The 23,652-nt window shown below is 40.7% G+C and overlaps 1 pseudogene; it reads right to left on the reverse strand.

The window, feature by feature from the left end:
• Positions 1–2,371: 2,371 nt before the first annotated feature.
• The window catches only part of LOC145099743 (uncharacterized), a 45,657-nt pseudogene continuing 24,376 nt past the window's right edge, over positions 2,372–23,652 (reverse strand).

Consider the following 23,652-nt stretch of genomic DNA (forward strand, 5'->3'; position numbering starts at 1 on the left):
GGAATCACATGTGATTCAACATTGGGAGGTATAAGTCACACATATGAGTTTACTACCATGAGTTCACGGCCCAAGGGAGTTTACGGCTGTAAACTCATGGTTACTCATGGGTTAGTGCAAGTATGAAAGCTAAGGAATGATTTAGGGACATTAGCTTTAGCCTAGGATGAGAAAGACCACTTCTTTTGGCACTTTTGGGGTGTTCACGGCCCAAATGAGTTTACAACCATAAACTCATGTCCAAATATGTTTATGAGGGTCTTAAAGGTCACAAGGAAGCATTCTAAATTCATGCCTAAGCCTTAAGAAGTGTTTGTGGCACCAAAACACCCCTAACTTGAGTTTTCGGCCCATAGACCATTTGGTCATGTGTTTGCGGCCGTAAACACTTGTGGGTGTTGGTATTTTGGTTGTTTTGGGTCTTAGACACATCAAGGTAAAAAGCTATGCTAGATTATTGGCTTAAGGGTGGAATTTAGGGCATTTTGACACCCTAAAATGGAGTTCACGACCCAAGAACTTCCTTGGCTGTGAACTCACTTTCAACCCTTGATTCTATTTGTTTTGGATGCCTAAACATGTCATGGGTAGTATCAAGGTTCATTTCTAAGGCTTTGAGGGACATTGGGACACTTTTGGCCCTTAAAATGGAGTTTACTCTCCAAAAGGAGTTTACTCTCCAAGATGTTCTTGGGGAGTAAACTCTCAAATCTTGTTGCTTTGAGTTTGTTTTCTGTCCCTAAACTCGTTAGTGTACAAGTCCAAACTAGTTTCATGGCTTAAGGAAGGACTAGGCATCATTTGGCTTTTGAAAAGGAGTTTACTCTCCAAGGTGTTCTTGGGGAGTAAACTCACAGATCTTGCTGTTTTGTCATTATTTTGATGTTTTTAACTACAATCTAAGCTATATAATACAAATAGATTGAAGTGCTCACGATTTGGGATAAAAACTCGAAGATCCGTGAGAGAGAATTTGGCTTTTCTCTAATTGGAAATGTAACTAATGAGTTATTTGGTTCAGATTTCTATATACAGTCCTGAGATATTTTTTGGCATAAAATATTTTTATTCCTGAAATGATTTCTAATATAACAGAGTGTTGGAATAACAGTGTTGCACAAAACCCTAGTGCATCCACTCTCCTGATATTTCCTGAAGTGTAAACCCTGAAAAACTGCCAAACTTACACCCAAAGTCTGGAATTTCATTGAAACTGTTCTAACCTCTATTGGCTTGATATGGTTTGTTCAGAATGGAAATTTCAGGTTGTCACACTGAGGCTGACCGAACGTGAGATGAAAATCAATCAGTTCACAGTCAACTTGAGGATGAGGAGAAGGAACCTCAACAGTTGAATCAAAGCAGTGAAAAACGAATGCCTTTCGTGTTATAGGCATATCAAACTGTGAATCCTTCGTATTATCACAGTCAAACGAAGCCACAAGTTCAAGCCAGAGTATGCTTGGAGACTCTATGGATTCTTTGACCAGTGTCTCCTTAGTCCAAGGAGGGAACAACATATTCTTGCAACTTAATGCATCATCCTCTTCTTTCTTCTTCTTTTCTCTTTCCTCAGCTTCCTTAGCAACCTGAGGATTTTCATATATCTCCTCATCCCTCTTCTTTCGTTTCAGGATCTCAGAGATAGTTTCTTGATCCATGTCACTATCATCGTTTTCACCAATAACATGCTTTTTCTTCTCTTTGATACCAGAACCCGAAGCCAAATTATCTTTCGGTTCGGTTTTGACCTTCGATTTAATTAGAATTGGTTATGGCTTCTCTTCTTCTCCCCTTGTTGCGGAGGAACAATACTCTCCGAAACACCCTTCATTTCTCGTAAGAGTTCAAGTGAGGGAAGGTGTTTCGAGGTCAAATGATTGCGAATTGTAAGGGTCAGAATTGGATCATGAGCCTGAAGAACGCTGTGTAACTGAGACAAAACATCCCCATCACAACTGCGAAAAACAGCTCTTTCAGTTTTCAATAGGGAAACTTCACGCTTTACTTTTGCCAGTTCGGCTTTCTATACCGCATTGATAGCAGTCTGTTGGGCAAGATCATCTATGAGTTTCCTTTCCACGAGAAGATTAACTATGACCTTTTCAAACTGAGAGCCAATGGAAGACAGGAAGGTCTTGTTGTCAGTAGAGATGTCAGAACGGACAGTCTCAAACTTGGTTTGTTCGGCTTGAAGGGATTGAGAAAGCAAAACGACGGAGTCTGTGACTTTGGCAACATTTGAATCAACATGACCCTTGAAAGAGTCAAGAAAAACCTGGGAGTCACGGATAAGATCTTTAACCTTGGAGGTGGCTCGTTTGCACATGGAAGTAGAATCCTCCATAGCCACAGTACATTTATCGATTGATTATGTATATTGGTGCAGAGCTGTATCCATGAATGCTTTGAGCACACCATCAATATACTTCTTGGTTGAATCGATTAGTGTATCAAGCTTTTCATGAACACTGTCGATTTGCTGCTTGGTTGTAGGAGCAGATTCATCTTCCTTACTGGGGATTCGGTAGGCGCTATAGTAGGTGGAATCAAACTCAAACTCAGCTCTTCCAAGAACTGGACTAGAATCATCAGAAGGAGTTGGGGAAATTGGCTCGGTGGTGACTTTAAGAGATTCTTCAGTCTTCGCCCCCACATCAGATGTGTTCACGTTGACAGAAGAATCTGTTGTAGAGGTGATGATAGGTGTTGTGGTGAAGGCTGCTTTGGAGAAAACAGGAGTTGGTATTGAAGCAATGATGATGGGAGGAGAAGTAACAGGTGGTGGTGAAGCAATTATAGAAGCAGGTTGAGATACAGGTGGAGGTGGAACCGAATCTTGAGCTGTTGTCTTGGGTGGAGATGAAGGGGGTGTAGGAACAGAATCATCGACAACTTCCTCCGGAGTTGGAGGCCGAGGAGGGGTATTACCCCTGGGTGAATGACACACCCCAAAACCGAAAATGGCAGAATACGTTCTGGGGTGGAGGACGTCATGTACAGTATCATAACAATGCATAATAGTAAAGACAAGCAACAACATCCATTGCATTAATATAATAATTGTAATACAAGCGTGTTCTGTACAGTTTGTTAGACACCAAAAGTATAATCAAAATAAAAAGGTTTCTTGTATGTGCTCCATCTTCTCAAAAGCTGCATCTGTACCTGTCTACTGATGACCTGAGAATACAAGTTATTTTGAAAACGAGTATCAGCATAAAGCTGGTGAGTTCATAAGTATTTAGTGTCATTGTTTGTATAAAAGTGTTTACAATCATGTAATATAATAGCTGTCATCAATGTTTGAAAATAGTGTGTTCCCTAGAAAATCCTATATTTTCTAGTAAAAGTGGTCTTCTACCAAGACTCGGTTATTTGAATATTTGATCCTTTCGAAAGTGTAAAAGTTTTCCTAGTGAAACTATCAGTATGAAAATATAGTTTTAGACTTCATTCATGTAAAGTAATTGGGAAAATAATATTTTACCCCAACATTGTCACTGTCGGCTGAATGTAATAAAAATGCAGACTCCAGGTAGTATTAAATATACAATACACCTCGGGGAGTCTGTTTTGCCTTTAATTCTTAATGTGTTAATTAAAGGTCCGAATGTGAACTCGTATGTAACCATGCTGATTGACGATCGAATAACGGATGACCCTCCAGGTCACACGTAGTATGGTGACATTTTGTCACCCCTGGGCCTAGTCAGCTTGGACTGTAGCTAGCCGTCGGGATGTGGGAGTGTATGTCCCGTATAGATCTATACACATAATGCCCGGTCTCCCTCCAGGAGACTCTGGTTAGGAGGTGATGGCACAATGAAGTGTCGTATCGAGAAGTAGTATGTCACATTCTGTTTTAGTATATTCTCTTGTATTAGAGTATGATGTATTTCTTGTTATAATGTATAGAATATTCTCTTGTATAGTATATAGTATTCTCTTTGCAAAGTATTTAACCTGTATTGATTCATAACTGTACTAATTGCAGTAAGTGTCATGGTAATAGTAGTAATGAGCGGTAATCCTTAACTATACCTATTATAGTTAGAAATGTGAGTTGGATGCCTTTGATACACAAAGGTATTGAACTAGAGTGAAGAATTTTATATCCAACACAAATATATAATATATAACTAAGAATTCAACGATAGTCGAACAGATAACAATATACCCTAAGTCCACATCAAACAAGAACAAGAAGTAAGGTGAGCTATCAGTCCTAAGTCCTTCAAGTCTTACTTATATAAATATATTGGTGTAGATATGGTTTGGAAACAAAAGAAGTTTAAAAGAATTTGGAAATAGTTTTATAACAATTTTACATATAAAAATGAGTTTGATAATTTTGAAAGCAGTTTTGTTGGAAAAATAGTTAAAAGTATAGAAAATCCTCTTGGTTGCAAGTTATAAATCACATGTGATTGATACTATAACTTGTTTGATTCAACTTGTATCCCCCCCATAAAATCATTTAAAAACATTTAAAAGGTTGATTAAGGGGTATGAACTCACCTGTAGTGAGTAACTCGTATTAAAGATTGCTATAGGATTGTTGGGTGTCAAATGGGGTGTTTTAGTAAAGATCTAAGGGTGTTTACTTACTTGATTTGATGATTAGAGAGGGAAACTTAAGGAAATCTTGAGAGAGAATGTTCCAACTTGAAGGAGTGTGAAAAAGGGTGTAGCGTTGACTTAAGTCCTTTATATAGGTTGGAGTGTAAGGCTAGGGGGGTGTGCGGTTTGCTGTGTGCGGCTGGCTAGCCGTACACACCTTGTTGTGTGTGTTTGGCCCGATTTTGTGATGTTTTACACATTCTAACCCTCCCTAAGACTTTTATCTCGATTGTGTTAAGTCTAAAGCACTTTATATGGACCTAAAACTTATTACAGAATAGCAAAACGAGGCTAACTTTTATTAAAATGAAGGATGTATCGGTTAGTAAATTCGGGTTGTCACATCATCCCCCCGATAGAGGAAAATTCGTCCTGAAATTAGAGTTCAAGGACTAAATTATTACAACACAACTAAGTAAAAAGATGAGGATATTTAATTTTCATTTGATCATCGCGTTCCCAAGTGAATTCAGGTCCTCGCTTGGCATTCCAGCGAACCTTCACTATCGGGATACGGCTTTGTTTTGTTCGCTTGACCTCTCGGTCCATAATCTCCACAGGCTCTTCCATGAAGTTGAGGCTCTCGTTGATCTCGATCTTGTCGAGTGGGATTACGAGAGTCTCGTCGGATAGGCACTTTTTCAAGTTCGAGACGTGGAAGGTAGGATGTATGTTGCTGGGTTCGCGGGGTAGATTGAGTTTGTAAGCTACGCGGCTGATTTTAGCGAGAATCTCGAATGGCCCTATGAATCTTGGATTCAGCTTTCCACGCTTTCCAATGCGTATCAAGCCTTTCCAGGGTGAGACTTTTAAAAGGACCTGATCTCCCACCTGGAACTCCAAGGGTTTTCTTTGTTTGTATGCGTAGCTTTTCTGTCTGTCTCTAGCGGCTTTCAATCGTTCACGAATCTGAACGATCTTCTAGGTCGTCTCTCGAATGATATCCGGACCCATGAGAGTGCTGTCAGGAACTCGTCCTTTAGCTAACTGAGTGTCACCCACCTCAGCCCAGCACAGAGAGGACCTGCACTTTCGGTCATAGAGGGCTTCGAATGGAGCATCCTTGATGCTCGTGTGTCAACTGTTGTTGTAGGAAAATTCGACAAGGGGTAAGTAGGTATCCCACGTCTTCCTAAAGTCTATCACACAAGCTCATAGCATGTATTCTAAGGTCTGGGTAGTTCTCTCACTTTTTTCGTCGGTCTGTGGATGGTAGGCTGTACTCATGTCCAGCCTCGTTCCTAAGAAGCTTTGCAGTGACTGCCAGAACCTCGAAGTGAATCTGCTATCCCTATCGGAGATAATAGATATGGGAACACCATGAAGTCGTACGATCACCCTAATGTATGTTCTTGTGAGTTTCTCCATCTTGTCTGTTTCCTTGATGGGTAGGAAGTGCGCGGACTTGGTCAATTTGTCGACGATGACCCATATGATATCAAGCCCACCCGTTGTCTTGGGTAGCTTGGTTATGAAGTCCATAGTGATCTGCTCCCACTTCCATTCAGGTATCTCCGGTTGCTGTAGTAGACCTGATAGTTTCTGGTATTCAACCTTGACGTTGGCGCAAGTAAGGCATTTACTCACGAAGGTAGCAATCTCTACTTTCATGTTAAGCCACCAGTATAACTTTTTAAGATCCAAATACTGATGGGTTTTGAGCATTCTAACACTTCCTAAGTGTACATGCAACCCTAATAACCTTGGATCTATGTTTGTCTAATTATCATGCAAAGTTGAATTCCAAGGTTATATTCCTATCTAGCATACATGGGGAACAATTTTAACTTGAATCATAGATAGAATAACTTACCTTGTTGTTGCTTGTGTTCCTTGAAACCTTGTGAGCCTAGCACCCCAAGTGTGATGCCTTAAATGCTTCACACAACACCAAATGCTCTTGGAAAGACTCTTGAGATAACACACACTTCTCAAAATCGGCCAAGCCCTCTAGTTTCTTAGTGTTCAACTTGTGTAGCCAATTTTGTGGAGAATGGGACTCTTATATAGTGTTGGCACATCTAGGGTTACACCATGTAAACCCTAATGTGTCATGACTCTTCATTTCCATGACCCATGGGTTTGTAACTCCCATGGAGCATCCATAAAGCATCCTATGGGTAGAACCCAACTTGATAATCCATGGAGCCTCTTAGCCCACTATACAAGATATGGATGATTTACATAATCAACCCATATATTTAATTAGTTATCCTTTGATCACTTAATTAATTCCAAATTAATTCTTGATCAAACTAATCAAATAATATTATTAATATATTAGAACTTATAATATATTAATAATCTCCAAGTGTTATTTCTCTCATTTAGTCTATCCAATTGCATGGTGCCATGCAACCCAAATGGACCATGCCGGGTCGGGTCAAGTACAAGCCCGAAATAGTTATGGACTTAGACACCTTATCCAACAGTCTCCCACTTGGATAAGTCTAATAACTATATCTCTAGTACTTCAGGAACCGACCGGCAATCGTAGCTCTTTCAAGGTCTCTCGGAACTGAGAAGATGATGGTACGCCATTTAAGATAAGTGATCATATAATCCTTTGTTCTAGATATCAGCCGGACAAGTACATGGAACATTGTCTTGCCTTTTGTCCAGCATTTGTTTCCCGATTTCCGATTTGTTTGATATAGAACTTAATTGAACACATCAACTTAGTTCTGACCGGGCCCGGTACATGGGTCAAAACAAAATCATCGAGGGGCCCAGATATCAGCTTCTAATCCAAGAAGGAACAGATAAACTTCGACTCATATGTTTGTTCTACCACTCATTGAATTACACACAAAAGTACGTTTTATAACATCGAGTTACCAATGCGGTTTCGTACAGTCAATGGATAACCAACTTGTAAGTAACAAATCATATCTCTTGGTTTGAAGACTTATATGATATTACCGTCTCACGATCACTCGAGATAAAATTCCATGAAGTGATTCCAGTGAGCGTGGGTTGAGTCCAATGCTCAGAACTTATGAGCACTCATGATTTTTGTAGCCTTGTCCAAGACCTCTACAACCAAACATGACAGTCTTGATTCATATCTACTTCCAACATATGACCGACTGTGGAGGTTTGAATAATATGTTATACCAAACAAAATTATTCTGGAAGTCAAAACATGCAAAAGAAATATAGTAAACGATTGACAAGATATAGCAACACTTTACTCATAAATAAAACATCTTTTATTCATTATATAATGTCAATTACACTTTACAAATTTCGAGATTATCTAACTACTAAATCTAATATCATCCTTCAGCCCTATGCTCCGAGCATGCTGAAGATGCTTAACCCGAGTCAATCCCTTTGTGAGGGGATCTGCCGGATTCTCATCTGATGATACCCTCTTTGCCACGAGGTGTCCTTCTTCGATCCGATGTCTAATGAAATGGTATTTTCTGTCGATGTGTCTGGATCTCCCATGATCCCTTGGTTCCTTGGCTAAGGCAACAGCACTTTCACTATCACAGAAAATTTCCATTGGCTCTTTAATAACTGGTATAACTCCAAGGTCTCCAATGAAGTTCTTCAGCCATATCGCCTCCTTTGCTGCCTCGCTAGCTGCAATATACTCTGATTCACAAGTAGAATCTGCCACTGTCTCTTGCTTGGAACTCTTCCAAGAAATTGCTCCTCCGTTTAAGGTAAAGACCCAGCCCGACTGAGAGCGGAAATTATCCCTATCAGTCTGGAAGCTAGCATGACTATACCCTACAACTCTCAAGTCATCACTCCCACCGAGGGTAAGAACCCAGTCCTTAGTCCTCCGTAGGTACTTGAGGATATTCTTTACCGCAGTCCAGTGTGCCTTGCCAGGGTTCGCCTGATACCTGCTAACCATGCTCAAGGCAAAAGCTACATCGGGTCGAGTACACGTCATAGCATACATGATCGATCCTACAGCCGAAGCGTAAGGTGTTCGACTCATTTCTGCTATCTCAGCCTCAGTGCTAGGGCTTTGTGTCTTACTCAATCTGGTGTTACTCTGGATGGGTAACTCTCCTTTCTTGGAATCCTGCATGCTGAATCTCTTCAGCACCTTATCCAAGTAGGTACTCTGACTAAGTCCAATTAGTCTTTTACTCCGATCTCTCAAGATTCTTATCCCTAAAATATAGGCAGCTTCACCAAGGTCCTTCATAGCGAAACACTTCCCAAGCCAGGACTTTACTTCGTGCAGGGTTGGAATGTCGTTTCCTATGAGTAGTATGTCATCCACATACAATACCAAAAAGCTGACTATACTCCCACTAGCCTTGACATACACACAAGATTCATCTTCACTCCTAGAAAAGCCAAATTCCTTGACCTTTTCATCAAAGCAAAGATTCCATCTGCGAGGTGCTTGCTTCAATCCATAAATGGATTTCTCAAGCTTACACACTCTATTAGGGTACTCGTTGCTAACAAAACCCTCTGGCTGACTCATGTAAACATCTTCAGCCAACTTTCCATTAAGGAAAGCGGTTTTGACATCCATCTGCCATATTTCATAATCATGAAATGCAGCTATGGCTAACAGAACCCGAATAGACTTAATCTTGGCTACTGGAGAAAAGGTCTCATCATAATCCACTCCAGGAATTTGAGAGAAGCCGTTTGCAACCAGTCTAGCCTTATAAGTGTGTACTTTACCATCCATGTCGGTCTTCTTCTTGAAGACCCATTTGCACCCTACTGTCTTACGACCTTGTACATTTTTAACCAAGTTCCAAACTTGATTATCATACATGGATTGTATCTCGCTATCCATAGCCTCTTTCCATTTAGCAGACTCGGGGCCTGCCATGGCTTCCTCGTAGCTGTTAGGGTCATCTTGACTTACTAGTGTCTCATCACTAATAAGTGTCTCACCTTCTGCAGTAATATGGAATCCATAGTAATGCTCAGGTGCACTCCTAACTCTCGTGGAACGTCTCAGAGGTACATATTTGTCAATTGGCTCAACAGGAGTTTCCTCCTCAGGTTGAGGGCTAGAGTTTGAAGTTCCTTCACCGCTTGATTCTTGAATTTCTTCAAGATCAATTTGCCTCCCACTGTCTCCTTGGCTTATAAATTCTCTCTCTCGAAAGACTCCTCTTCTTGCTACAAAGACCACATTGTCACTAGGTCTGTAGAAGAGGTAACCAAAGGATCGCTGTGGGTAACCGATGAAAATACACCTCTCGCTTCGAGGTTCGAGCTTATCATGAGTCTCGCGTCTCACAAAAGCCTCACAACCCCAAATCTTGATGTGGTCTAGTTTAGGTACTTTACCAGTCCACATCTCGTGAGGAGTTTTGGCAACTTTCTTTGTAGGGACTAGATTAAGAATATTCTCTAAGGCATACCCCCAGAATGAGATTGGTAGCGTAGCTCGACTCATCATGGAACGAACCATATCTAACAAGGTTCGATTACGCCTCTCAGCCACACCATTCAATTGTGGTGTCCTGGGAGGTGTCAATTGTGAGACTATCCCACATTCCCTTAGATAGTCGAGGAACTCTGAACTAAGATACTCACCACCACGATCAGATCGAAGCATCTTAATGTTCCTGCCCAATTGATTCTCGACTTCCTGTTTAAATTCCTTAAACCTCTCGAAAGTCTCTGACTTATGCTTGATCAAGTAGACATATCCATATCTACTATAATCATCAGTAAAAGTCAAATAATAACGATTAGCATCCCTTGTGGCATGTTTGAATGGTCCACACACATCCGTGTGTATAAGGTCCAACAAACCTTCACCCCTCTCACACGAACCTGTGAAGGGTGACTTTGTCATTTTTCCAAGTAGGCATGATTCGCAACTATCATCTGACTTTAGGTCAAACGACTCCAAGACTCCATCCTTTTGGAGTTGGCCTATGCGTTTCTTGCTTATATGTCCAAGACGACAATGCCATAAAGATGCTTTATGCAAGTTATTATTAGTAGAATCAATACACAAAACATTATTCCCTAAGTTATCTACAACAGATACAGCTTCATACACACCATCACAAGGTAATGCTTTAAAATAAAAAACATTATTAAAGAAAGCATCAATAGAACCAACTTCATTATTAAATGAAAAGGTAAACCCTTGTTTGTACAAAGCATGAAAGGAAATAATACTTCTTGCCATTCCTGGCGAGTAACAACACTTATTCAAATCTAAACTAAACCCACTACTTAGCGATAAAGTATAAACTCCAATCTTGGTAACAGGTATAGCTTTCCTATTCCCCATGATCAAGTTTATCCTTCCTTGCTCCACATTCTCACTTCTTCTTAGTCCCTGCAAGTCACAACAAATATGAATACCACAACCGATATCAAGGACCCAAGAATTAGAATGGGGTGAGTTATTAGAAATGATAGTGTAAATACCTGCATGGTTGGGTTTAACTTTCCCATCCTTCACATCTTGCTGGTATTTTGGGCAGTTCCGCTTCCAATGAGATTTTTCATGGCAATAGAAGCATTCAACCTCTTTTGGGTCAGAAGAAGGAGTAATGAAACCTTTCTTGGTTCCACTTGAAGAAGAGCCATCAAGGGTCCGAGCCTTGGTACCCTTCGAAGATCTCTTTCTCTTCCTCCCCCGACTTTTCTCGATTGCCAAAACCGGAGTTGAGTTTGGAGTAGGAGTGATAGCAACCGACTTCCCCTTAAGACCTGATTCTGCGGTCTTGAGAAGTCCCTGAAGTTTGCTGAGGGTGACTTCTTCCTTCTTCATGTGATATGTCATGCGGAATTGATCATAGCACGATGGTAAGGAATGCAAAATAATATCTATTGCAAGATCCTCCGGGAAGTTCACATCAAGCTTCAACAAACGATCCACATACCTTTGCATTTTCTGCATGTGGCTCGTGACGGATTCCCCGTCCTTCATCATGGTTGTTATCATGGAGCAGATGATTTCATACCTCTCTTGTCTTGCACTTTGATGGTATCTTTCCATCAAATCTTGGTGCATGTCATAAGGGTAGAAATCCTCATAAGACTTTTGGAGTTGCGCTGTCATCGTGGCCATCATGATGCAAGCCACTTTCGTAGCATCCCTTTCATGTGCCCGAAATTCAGCGATCTCCTGAGGAGTTGCAGTGGACTCATCAATCTCCTTAAGCTCCTTGTCAAGGACATATTCTTTGTCCTCGTAGCGGGTAATCATCATGATGTTTCTGATCCACTCATTGAATTTGGATCCATCAAAGGTGACTTTCCCACACAAGTTCATAAGGGTAAAGGATCCATTAGGATTAGAGCCAGAAGCATTGTTGAAAGACATCTGAAGAAAAGAGGACAAGATTAGTTTAGATATAAGAGAGTCCTTAATAAAACACCCAAATGTAATATTAAGGCTAGGATCCAATCACAATATAATATAACTTAGAAGAGGTATGCCGTAATCTAAGCTATATCATATTTGAAAGGTAGGTGAATGACGATTCACCAATTTCCACCACGAAAACCGCAATATTTTAGTATTAGGTTTTTGAATGGTTCTTAGAAATTCCTAGATTCTTTGAGATTCAATGAACTTTTCAAAGGCATGTTTCAATCTCGAGTGTGCCCTCCAAGTTTTGTGACTGGGATACCGAGGATCACAAAACGAGGTGTGAAGTAACCATGCAAATCACTTGGTACCCTTAAAGTTTATCACTCAATCGATGTGCCGGTTAACCACACACACTCCATCGATACTATAATAAACCCTAAGTCACCCTTTACCTACCTTGTTAAGTCCAAGTTAGTGTGCCGGTTAACCACACACGCTCCACCAACGACTTAATCAAAGTGTAAAGTGTAATTTCATGGAATAGCACCTTATTCACATTTTTCCTAAAGTAACTAAGATTGGGAATTTAATAAAACATTTAGTTACTTTATAATATTCATCATACTTTGAATGAGAATTAATAAGTCCTTGTCTTACCCGTTCGGCTAACGACCCTCCACCAATCAAGCAAGCGGTGGGTGAGAGTGGACACCCATTAAGTCACCATTTTATAGGCAACAACCTTATACCCACCTTATAGACCGGCTTCGTGAATGAGGCGTACTAGCGGTAAGACGACTTTGTTCTTATACATATATATATATATATATATATATATATATATATATATATATATATAATTATTAAATGATAATAATATAAGTATAAGGGTTGAATTTTAACTTTTAAAATTCTAGGGGTTGGAACTAAAGTTTTAACTTAACTTTACTTGTTCCAAAACTTGAGGGCAAGTTTTGTAAACTTTCAAAACTTTTCATTTCTTGTAACTTATGAGTTTAATAGAGTAATAAAATGAGGACTTTTCATTTTTCCTAACTCTTGTGTTCTTTTAATGGTTTTTAATCCAAGAGACTTTTGGTTTTCCATAACTTGAGGACAAGTTATGGACTCCATTAAAACACATTATGATCATGAATTAATCTACCACATAGGTTACAAATAATTCCTATGATCAACTAAACATCATAAGAACAAGAATATGAATATGAACACTTTCAAGAATCAAAATCACATTTAATCTTTGTAATTTTGATAACTAGTTGTTGTAAATGAGTTAGAAAAGACATTACACCTTCTAAAACAAGTTTTCAAGTACCAAAACATTTTAGGGTAATGATTCTAATCCATTTCCAGCAACTCAAGTCGAAATTCTGCACTCTGTCGACCCTACTCGCTGAGTGCATAAACCTACTCGCCGAGTAGGTTGAAGATACACATGAACTCGACGAGTCCTCCCCCGGGACTCGCCGAGTCCATCAGTCAGACAGCAGAATTTTCGACTTTCTTCAACTTTTAAGCACAAATAACAAACAAACAAGCCTAGGGTCTGATACCACTGATGGCTTTTGAGCATTCTAACACTTCCTAAGTGTACATGCAACCCTAATAACCTTGGATCTATGTTTGTCTAATTATCATGCAAAGTTGAATTCCAAGGTTATATTCCTATCTAGCATACATGGGGAACAATTTTAACTTGAATCATAGATAGAATAACTTACCTTGTTGTTGCTTGTGTTCCTTGAAACCTTGTGAGCCTAGCACCCCAAGTGTGATGCCTTAAATGCTTCACACAACACCAAATGCTCTTGGAAAGACTCTTGAGATAACACACACTTCTCAAAATCGGCCAAGCCCTCTAGTTTCTTAGTGTTCAACTTGTGTAGCCAATTTTGTGGAGAATGGGACTCTTATATAGTGTTGGCACATCTAGGGTTACACCATGTAAACCCTAATGTGTCATGACTCTTCATTTCCATGACCCATGGGTTTGTAACTCCCATGGAGCATCCATAAAGCATCCTATGGGTAGAACCCAACTTGATAATCCATGGAGCCTCTTAGCCCACTATACAAGATATGGATGATTTACATAATCAACCCATATATTTAATTAGTTATCCTTTGATCACTTAATTAATTCCAAATTAATTCTTGATCAAACTAATCAAATAATATTATTAATATATTAGAACTTATAATATATTAATAATCTCCAAGTGTTATTTCTCTCATTTAGTCTATCCAATTGCATGGTGCCATGCAACCCAAATGGACCATGCCGGGTCGGGTCAAGTACAAGCCCGAAATAGTTATGGACTTAGACACCTTATCCAACAGATACATCTTATCTGAACCTGGGTGAACGGAGTATCGAGTGTTGTGGGCTTCCTTCATGACCAAGTCTCTGAAGCCACCGTATCGCGGTGTCCATATTCGGTCCATGAACCCTTGACTTCCAAGTTCTTATCCATTCCCCTCAGGGATTCTCCCGCAACATTTTCATGTTTCATGGCTTCGAGCTGAACCTCCTTAATCTGTGTGGATAGATGCGAATGGATAGTTATTGTTAATGACTTGACCCTTCGACCAGAATATTCCTTTCGGCTTAGGGCGTCTGCTACTACATTGGATTTACCAGGATGATAACGAATTTCGCATTCATAGTCATTGAGTAGTTTGACCGACCATCGTTGCCTCATATTGAGTTCCTTCTGGTTGAATATGTGTTGTAGGCTTTTGTGGTCGGTGTATATCATGCTCTTCGTACCATACAGATAGTGTCTCAAGATCTTTAGGGAAAATAAAACCGCTCCTATTTCGAGGTCGTGTGTGGTGTAGTTAACTTCGTGTGTCTTCAGCTATCTTGAGGCAAAGGCGATGACCTTACCTCGTTGCATCAGTACACAACCGAACCCTTGATTGGATGCATCATAGTATACCACGAAATCTTCCATCCCTTCGGGGAAGGATAGTATTAGTGCGGTGCATAAGGCTCGTTTTAGGGTTCGAAATGCCTTCTCTTGTTTCTCTCCCCAGTCAAAGGCCACGCCTTTTAGGGTCAATGTTGTAAGGGGTTTCACAATTTGAGAGAAGTTCTGTATGAATCTGCGGTAGTAGTCAGCGAGGCCTAGAAATTGGCGAATTTCTTTAGGCGTCTTCGCTGCTGACCAGTTCTCAATTGCTTTAATATTGGATGGGTCCACATGGATTCCTTCTTCACTAACCATGAGTCCTAAGAATTTGAATCTTCGGATCCAAACTTCGCACTTAGAGAACTTCGCGTATAGCTTCTCCGATCGTAGAGTTTCCAGGACTTGTCATAGACGCTCGCTATGCTCCTCCTTACTTCAAGAGTAGATAAGTATGTCATCAATGAAGACGATGACGAACTGATCTAAGTAAGGGCGGAACACCCTATTCATTAAGTCCATGAATACCGCGGGCGCGTTGGTCAGTCCGAAAGACATCACTACAAACTCGTAGTGTCAATAACGAGTTTAGAAGGCTGTCTTCGGGACATCCTCTTGAAGAACCCGTAACTGGTGATACCCGGACCTCAGATCAATCTTGGAAAAGTAACTTGCCCCTTGCAGTTGGTCAAATAAATTGTCTATACGAGGAAGAGGGTAACGATTTTTGATCGTCAGCTTGTTGAGTTCTCTGTAATCGATGTACATACGGAATGATCCGTCTTTCTTCTTTACGAACAAGACCGGTGCTCCCCAGGGTGAAAAGCTTGGCCTTATAAAGCCCTCGCTGAGCAGCTTGTTAAGTTGACCAGACAATTCTTGCATCTCAGCGGGAGCTAGGCGATAGGGCGATTTGGCTACGGGGGTGGCTCCTGGAATTAAGTCGATCCTGAACTCGACCTAACGTTGGGGAGGTAAACCTGGCAGCTCTTCGGGAAAGACGTCGGGGAAGTCGCGTACCACGGGGAAGTCTTTTAGATCTTTCGTTTTCTAGCTCGTATCAACGATGTGTGCAAGGAATGCGCGATATTCCTTACGCAAGTACTTCTGGGCTTGGATACTTGAGATGATGCGGAGACTCGTACTGGGTTTGTCTCTGTAGATTAACAAGGTTTCGTTATTCGGTAGGTTTAGGTGGATGGCTTTGTCGAAGCATATAATATCAGCATAATGGAGACTCAACTAGTCTATGCCCACAATGACATCGAAACTCTTGATCGATACTGGTATGAGGTCGATTGGGAACGAATGATTATCGGGATTGAAGGTACAACCTATGTAGATCTCGTTAGAACTCTCTGTCTTTCTGTTAGCCATTTCTACGACGAAGGTTTCTTTTAGTGGTTGTGGGGATTGTTTAATTAAGTGTTTAAAGTTTTGGTTTACGAAGCTTCTTTCTGCCCCACTATCGAATAGGATACAAGTATAAGAGTTATCAAGAAGGAACGTACCCATGACTACCGTGGGGTTTGCTACTGCTTCATTGTGTCCAATAGCAAGTAGTCTTCCCGTTCATCCCGTATTCCCAGCTTTCGGACATTTTCTTTTGAAGTGCCCTGTATCGCCACAACCATAGCAGGTTTGGCTCACTCCGGTGCTGGGAACTTGCTAGATGGTCCTTTTGGTCATAGTTAGTGCAGTGCATTTCACGATAGGGGCCGTTATGATGGAAAAAGCACTTGGTGCACTTGGGTAGGTTTCCAACATATGTTTTGGCTGGTACAAGGGTAGCAGGAGTAGTGGCAGCATGGATAGCCACAATTTGTTGGTTTTTGGAAGAGGATTGAGTTGACTTACCCTTCTTTCGGTCCCACCACTTCCTCTTGTTGTCGGCTGTCTTGGTCGGTGCAGTGGCAACTGTTGTGGTTGTTAATGCTGTGGAAAGAACTTCATGATCAATCAAACTTTGGGCCAATTCCTTGGCACTGTCAAAGGTCGTAGGGTGTGAGGCTAGAACGTTCCCTCGATACTGGGCACTAAACCCCAGATGTATCGTTCAATCTTCTTGCCCTCAGTGGGGATCATGTTAGGACACATAGTTACCAGGTCGCAGAACCTGGTCGTATAAGCCACTATGTTGGTCCCCTTCATTTTGAGGTTACAAATTTCCTCCTCGAGTTTCTGAACTTTACCCTTAGGGAAGTACTCCCTCGCCAGAAGGTCTTTCAGTGTGTCCCAGCCCATGGCGTTGGCTATTACCAAGGAGAGTGATTTGACATCACCATTCCACCATGTTAGGGCCCTTTCAGTGAATTTGCAAGCAATAAACTTAATCTTGCTTTCCTCGGGGCACGAGCACATCTCGAAGACGACTTCAGTTCTTTCGATTCATTAGGACGGTGCAATGATCCCTCCGGCCCCATTGAAGAATGTTGGTTTGTAGCTCATGAAATCCTTATAGGTACACCCCTGTGTATGCGAGTGGATTTCACCATGCCTATAGTTGGTGCCCATTCCAACTCCACTTGCATCACCATAATTTATTTGGGCCATAGCTGCGGTTACATTTGTCTGAAACATCACCGCATCGAACTGTGGAGGAGGAGGTGGTGGAGTTTGAGTTGCGGGTCTGCCCTTGTTCGGACGAGGATGAGGCGACATCTTTTACTGAAAAGTTATGAAAAGAGAATCGACCACAAATATGATGAGAGTGTTTCATGGAATAAATCGCCATAGTCCAACTATCAGATAGGGTTACAACACAGAGTAGAGAAACATAAGGGTATAGACTTTTCCAACAGATTAGATAACTACCAATATTATTGGTATTACTGATGCCAATAAGTTCAGGAAAAGGACCTAACAGTAGGTCTTACATCAGACCATAAGGGAAAATGTTGACAGCTTAGAAGTCTAGTTGGAGTACTTTCAAGTTTAGGAATGTTTACAGACAAGTGCTCTACCGAGCATAGAAAAGAAAAGGCTGTTCCTTAAACAAAAGAGGAAGATGAGTTGATATTTTATACTGGCGACAAGTATGTCTGGGGTGAACCCTATGATCAGCCAGTTGGCGTACAACTTCTTGAAGATGTCGTTCCTGAGCCCTCTGACGCACTCGGAGTTCCCTGACTTCGGCTCGGGATGCAGCAAGTTGTTGCTGCAGAGCCTCATTGGTCCTCCTAGTCCAATCCATGGCTTCTTCCAGTTGGCGGATACAGACAGTGTTAAGGTTAGAGTTGGCATCAATTTCCACAACTCTGTCGATGGCTGCATGACCTTGCTCGACGTTGCTAGCAATCCACTGGACCATGACGGGTAGGGCTCAATCAGCCGAGCCACCCTTGCTTATGTTGTAAAAGCTTTTGTCTCCGTTGAAAGGTAAAGTCTGGCCCTGCTCATCACTCCATCGATTCAAGGTTGTTGCCCACATGGGAGTGGGACCTTGAAATGCTGGACGAGGGTTGGGGTTTGGAGATACTGGAGTAGGTTGTTGAATTCTGGTTCGGAGTTGGAGCTATCCGAAAATCCTTTGGCATGGTGATCTTCCAAAGGGATCGGGTGATCATCTTCTGACTCATCATCGAGCCATCCTCCAATGCCTTTGTTCGGATAGTACGGATCGCCGAGAAGGTGGAAGCCAACCATGCTATCTACGCGAGAATGGGGAAAGAAAAGTTAACAGACGTACTAATCTAAGATACTTATAAGATGATCGTTATTAATTTACAAAATACATTCATAATGCATACCAATTACATGTAATCGAGACAGGATAGACCTTCGAATAAGTGACCCTAACTCTAAATCCACATCCAAAAAAGGAACTGGAAGTAAAGCAAAGATCACAGATTCTAAGTCTATAGCATCTTAATCACATGTAACCATAGAGTATCCACTTAGCAACTATTGCCCTACTAATAACGACCCTTTTAGTTCTTACATTTGTAACTTACAGAAATACAGAATACTCATATATTATTCTTGTTCCTATGTTCTTGTAGTAGTGTTGGTAAGTTTTTAGACTTGTTGCAACACCACAACCACTCTTAGGCACATGCTAGTCACTCCTAGGAAAAATGTAGTTGATCAGGCTACATTCACCCAGATTTGACTATATGTCTCTTAGCCTAATTGTGCCGTTCAACAATCTTAATACTTTTGTTCTGTTCTAGTATGATACTGACCCTCTGTATTGATGGATGTATCTATATATACTTAATTAAATATTTTATTATTTAAAAGTATATATTCTTGGTCAGAGTGTTTTAATCCCGATGTGTTTATAGTTCATATATCTTTTATGGGTTGATATACTAGATTCACTATAAACAATGCTTTGATACCAATCTGTCACAGCCTAAAACCAAGAATGGCGGAATACGTTCTGGGGTGGAGGACGTCATGTATAGTATCATAACAATGCATAATAGTAAAGACAAGCAACAACATCCATTGCATTAATATAATAATGTAATACAAGCGTGTTCTGTACAGTTTGTTAGACACCAAAAGTATAATCAAAATAAAAAGGATTCTTATATGTGCTCCATCTTCTCAAAAGCTGCATCTGTACCTGTCTACTGATGACCTGAGAATACAAGTTATTTTGAAAACGAGTATCAGCATAAAGCTGGTGAGTTCATAAGTATTTAGTGTCATTGTTTGTATAAAAGTGTTTACAATCATGTAATATAATAGCTGTCATCAATGTTTGAAAATAGTGTGTTCCCTAGAAAATCCTATATTTTCTAGTAAAAGTGGTCTTCTACCAAGACTCTGTTATTTGAATATTTGATCCTTTCGAAAGTGTAAAAGTTTTCCCAGTGAAACTATCAGTATGAAAATATAGTTTTAGACTTCATTCATGTAAAGTAATTGGGAAAATAATATTTTACCCCAACATTGTCACTGCCGGCTGAATGTAATAAAAATGCAGACTCCAGGTAGTATTAAATGTACAATACACCTCGGGGAGTCTATTTTGCCTTTAATTCTTAATGTGTTAATTAAAGGTCCGAATGTGAACTCGTATGTAACCATGCTGATTGACGATCGAATAATGGATGACCCTCCAGGTCACACGTAGTATGGTGACATTTTGTCATCCCTAGGCCTAGTCAGCTCAGACTGTAGCTAGCAGTCGGGATGTGGGAGTGTCTGTCTCGTATAGATCTGTACACATAGTGCCTGCTCTTCCTCCAGGAGACTCTGGTTACGAGGTGATGGCACAATGAAGTGTCGTATCGAGAAGTAGTATGTCACATTCTATTTTAGTATATTCTCTTGTATTAGAGTATGATGTATTTCTTGGTATAATGTATAGAATGTTCTCTTGTATAGTATATAGTATTCTCTTTGCATAGTATTTAACATATATTGACTCATAACTGTACTAACTATAGTAAGTGTCATGGTAATAGTAGTAATGAGCGGTTATCCTTAACTATACCTATTATAGTTAGAAATGCTAGTTGCATGCCTTTGATACACAAAGGTATTGAACTGGAGTGAAGAATTTTATATCCAACACAAATATATATAATATATAACTAAGAATTCAACGATAGTCGGACATATAACAATATACCCTAAGTCCACATCAAACAAGAACAGGAAGTAAGGTGAGCTATCAGTCCTAAGTCCTTCAAGTCTTACTTATATAAATATATTGATGTAGATATGGTTTGGAAACAAAAGAAGTTTAAAAGAATTTGGAAATAGTTTTATAGCAATTTAACATAAAAAAATGAGTTTGATAATTTTGAAAGCAGTTTTGTTGGCAAAACAGTTAAAAGTATAGAAAATCCTCTTGGTTGCAAGTTATAAATCACATGTGATTGATACTATAACTTGTTTGATTCAACTTGTATTCCCCCCCTAAAATCATTTAAAAACATTTAAAAGGTTGATTAAGGGGTATGAACTCACCTGTAGTGAGTAACTCGTATGAAAGATCGCTATAGGATTGTTGGGTGTCAAATAGGGTCCTGAGCGCAAGTAAATCCTATTTAACATATAGTTACATATATGTGAATACATTAGCAGTTATCACCACTAATGATGATAGGGACATGTACTAAGGACATAAAATACTTAGAGTTAAGTGTTATCAACTCATATGGTTGCACATAAGGAGTGTATAGTCCTATATTGGAGTGTAAGGCCACAAAAGCATGGCTTTTGTGTGTGTGTGGCCAGAGTGTGCGGCCAAGTGTGTGTGCAGCCGCAAACTCACTATGGAGTGTGTCAAAATCGTGGTTCCAAGCCTTTGGGACGTTCTAGTGAGGATGTTTTGACCATTGCTTAGCCGGATTGGGAGTTTGGGGCCATTTTGGACCCTAAAAAGGGTGTGTGCGGTTGCACATGGCGTGTGCGGCCAGGCCTATGTGCGGCCGTACACACACCTACAAACTTTTCCAAATCGATTTTCCAAGGCTTTGTGATGATTCTAATAAGGTGTTTTGGTCGATGTTAAGCTTGGGTGAGTGTATAAGCCTATTTTAGGGCCAAAAGATGCGTGTGCGGTCACACATGATGTATGTGTGGCTGTACAGACATGAAGATCATCTAAAATTATGATTTCATGGATCAAACTCGAGGCAATGGCTTTCCAACATGTTTTTGTAAAGATCTAACGGTGTTTACTGACTTGATTTGATGATTGGAGAGGGAAACTTGAAGAACTCTTGAAGAACTCTCTAGAGAGAATGTTCCAACTTGAAGGAGTGTGAAAAAGGGTGTAAGGTTGACTTAGGTCCTTTATATAGGCTGGACTGTAAGGCTAGGGGTGGGGGGGTGTGCGGTTTGCTGTGTGTGGCTGGCTGGCCGCACACACCCTGTTGGGTGTGTTAGGCCCGATTTTGTGATGTTTTACACTTTCTAACCCTCCCTTAGACTTTTATCTCGATTGTATTAAGTCAAAAGAACTTTATATGGACCCAAAACTTATTACAAAATAGCAAAACGAGGCTAAGTTTGATTAAAATGAAGGATGTATCGGTTAGGAAATTTCGGGTTTGATGAGTTCGTAAACTCTTTGATCGATTAGATCTTTGTAACAGGTAAATTAATAAAACAGAAACAGTAATGTAAAAACACAAGTATGGATCTGAATGAGTCGAATGATTTTAATTAACTCAATCCTCAGCAGAGCTCGATGAAGAACTTCCGCTGTAGAGGATTCTAGGGTTACAAAAGATAAGAACTTGTACGCTATCAAATCTCTATCAATCTTACGTTAAGAATGCATGCAAGCATCTATATATAATAAACCCTAAACAAAACTCACGGATGGACAGGCCCATACCGGAGAAAAAACTTGGACTTTCTAACGAGCCCAAAAGACACAACACTAAACTGGACCTTACAATCTCCCCCTTTGCTTCAATTTGGAGCGAGACCATCATTTCTTCTTGCTTGGACCGGCTGCTGGAACTTTCTTGGTTGTATCAAACAGACGCGAGATAAGTGCGAGAATTGTCTGTCTGAAGCGAATGTACCATTGAATCATATCATCAAAGTACTTCTTGTCATCCGCCGAATTCTGCTTGCACCGATGAATGATCCCTAAGACGTGTTCCTGACATGCAGTGGTATAGAGATGTTTGTCTGCCAAAGCGAATAGGCATTTTTGGCCTTCGTTTATGGTAAACATAACTGAATTTTTCTTTGGGTCTATCTTTCCCATCTGCATCATGTTTAGGTCACTTGCTGAGCCAACAGGAGATATGGTAGGCTTTTTCTTGAATACGCTCGCTATCTCCAGATCCATCTTGGCGACTTCCATGATGTAACAAACAAGCATCCTATTGAAGTGGTCGATGATTGGACCATATTCTGCTTCGTTTGTAAGAAGGATGTTGTGCAAGATGATCCAGTCGTGTGGATTCAAGTTGGGAAGATCAGCAAGCGAGATGGCATGTTCGGTCTTGGCAGATCCTCTCTGCACCTTAAACCGAACGTTGGTGAAGTTTCCTTCCCTGTACGGCTTTAGAACCCGAACATTGATAATCTTCTGAGCGCTCCATGTTTGGTACTGTGGTTGAGCGGCCCTCAGATAGAAATCGACTAAGTCCTTGTCAACCTTTGGATGAGGATGAGGGAACTCAGCAATGTTGTCAAAGGCATGGAATACGAACGCCTTTCGGGTCAGTGGCATGTCAAACTGAGAATCGACAGTATTAGAACGATCTAGAGAGATCACTGGTTCTAGCCACAAGATGCTTGGAGTATCGATAGCTTCTTTCTGCAACTTCTCAAGAGTCCAAGGAGGAAAAAGAGTTTTCCTGCTCTCGAGAAGGTCGTGAGCTTCTTTCTGTCTTCTTTCGGCTTCTTCAGCCTCTCTAGCTACACGAGCGCTGATGTGAGCATCTTTATCTCGACATTGCTTCTTCAGAAGTTCGGCAATGGTCTCCTTATCTTCATCGCTCTCCTCAACAATTTGCTTGCCCTTGTCTTTTACACCCGAACCTGAGGCTTGGCCTGTAGGAGGAGGTTCGGTTGTGTGTGTTGCTGTTGAAGTAGGAGGCGGTTGAGACACATTTACTTTTTCTCCCCCTTGTTTCGGAATGGAAACGAAATCAAGGAGCCCTTCAATCTTGCTCAGGAGATAGAGGGCAGGAGCAAGTTTTTCTGCAAGAGTTCGCCTGACAGAATAGTTGAGTATCGGGTCATGTGCTTCCAGGATGTTTGAAATGGTTGCGTTGACATCCGAAACACACGATGAAATCACCTCCCTTTCAGATCGAAGAGACTCAATCTCCTTTTGAGAATTGGAGAGGTGAAGACTCTTGACCTTCAGAGCGGTGGTCTTTCTGG

This window comes from Lactuca serriola, chromosome 4 (assembly GCF_051521515.1).
Source record: "Lactuca serriola cultivar US96UC23 chromosome 4, Lser_US96UC23_V15, whole genome shotgun sequence".
In the NCBI taxonomy this organism is placed as follows: Eukaryota; Viridiplantae; Streptophyta; class Magnoliopsida; order Asterales; family Asteraceae; genus Lactuca; species Lactuca serriola.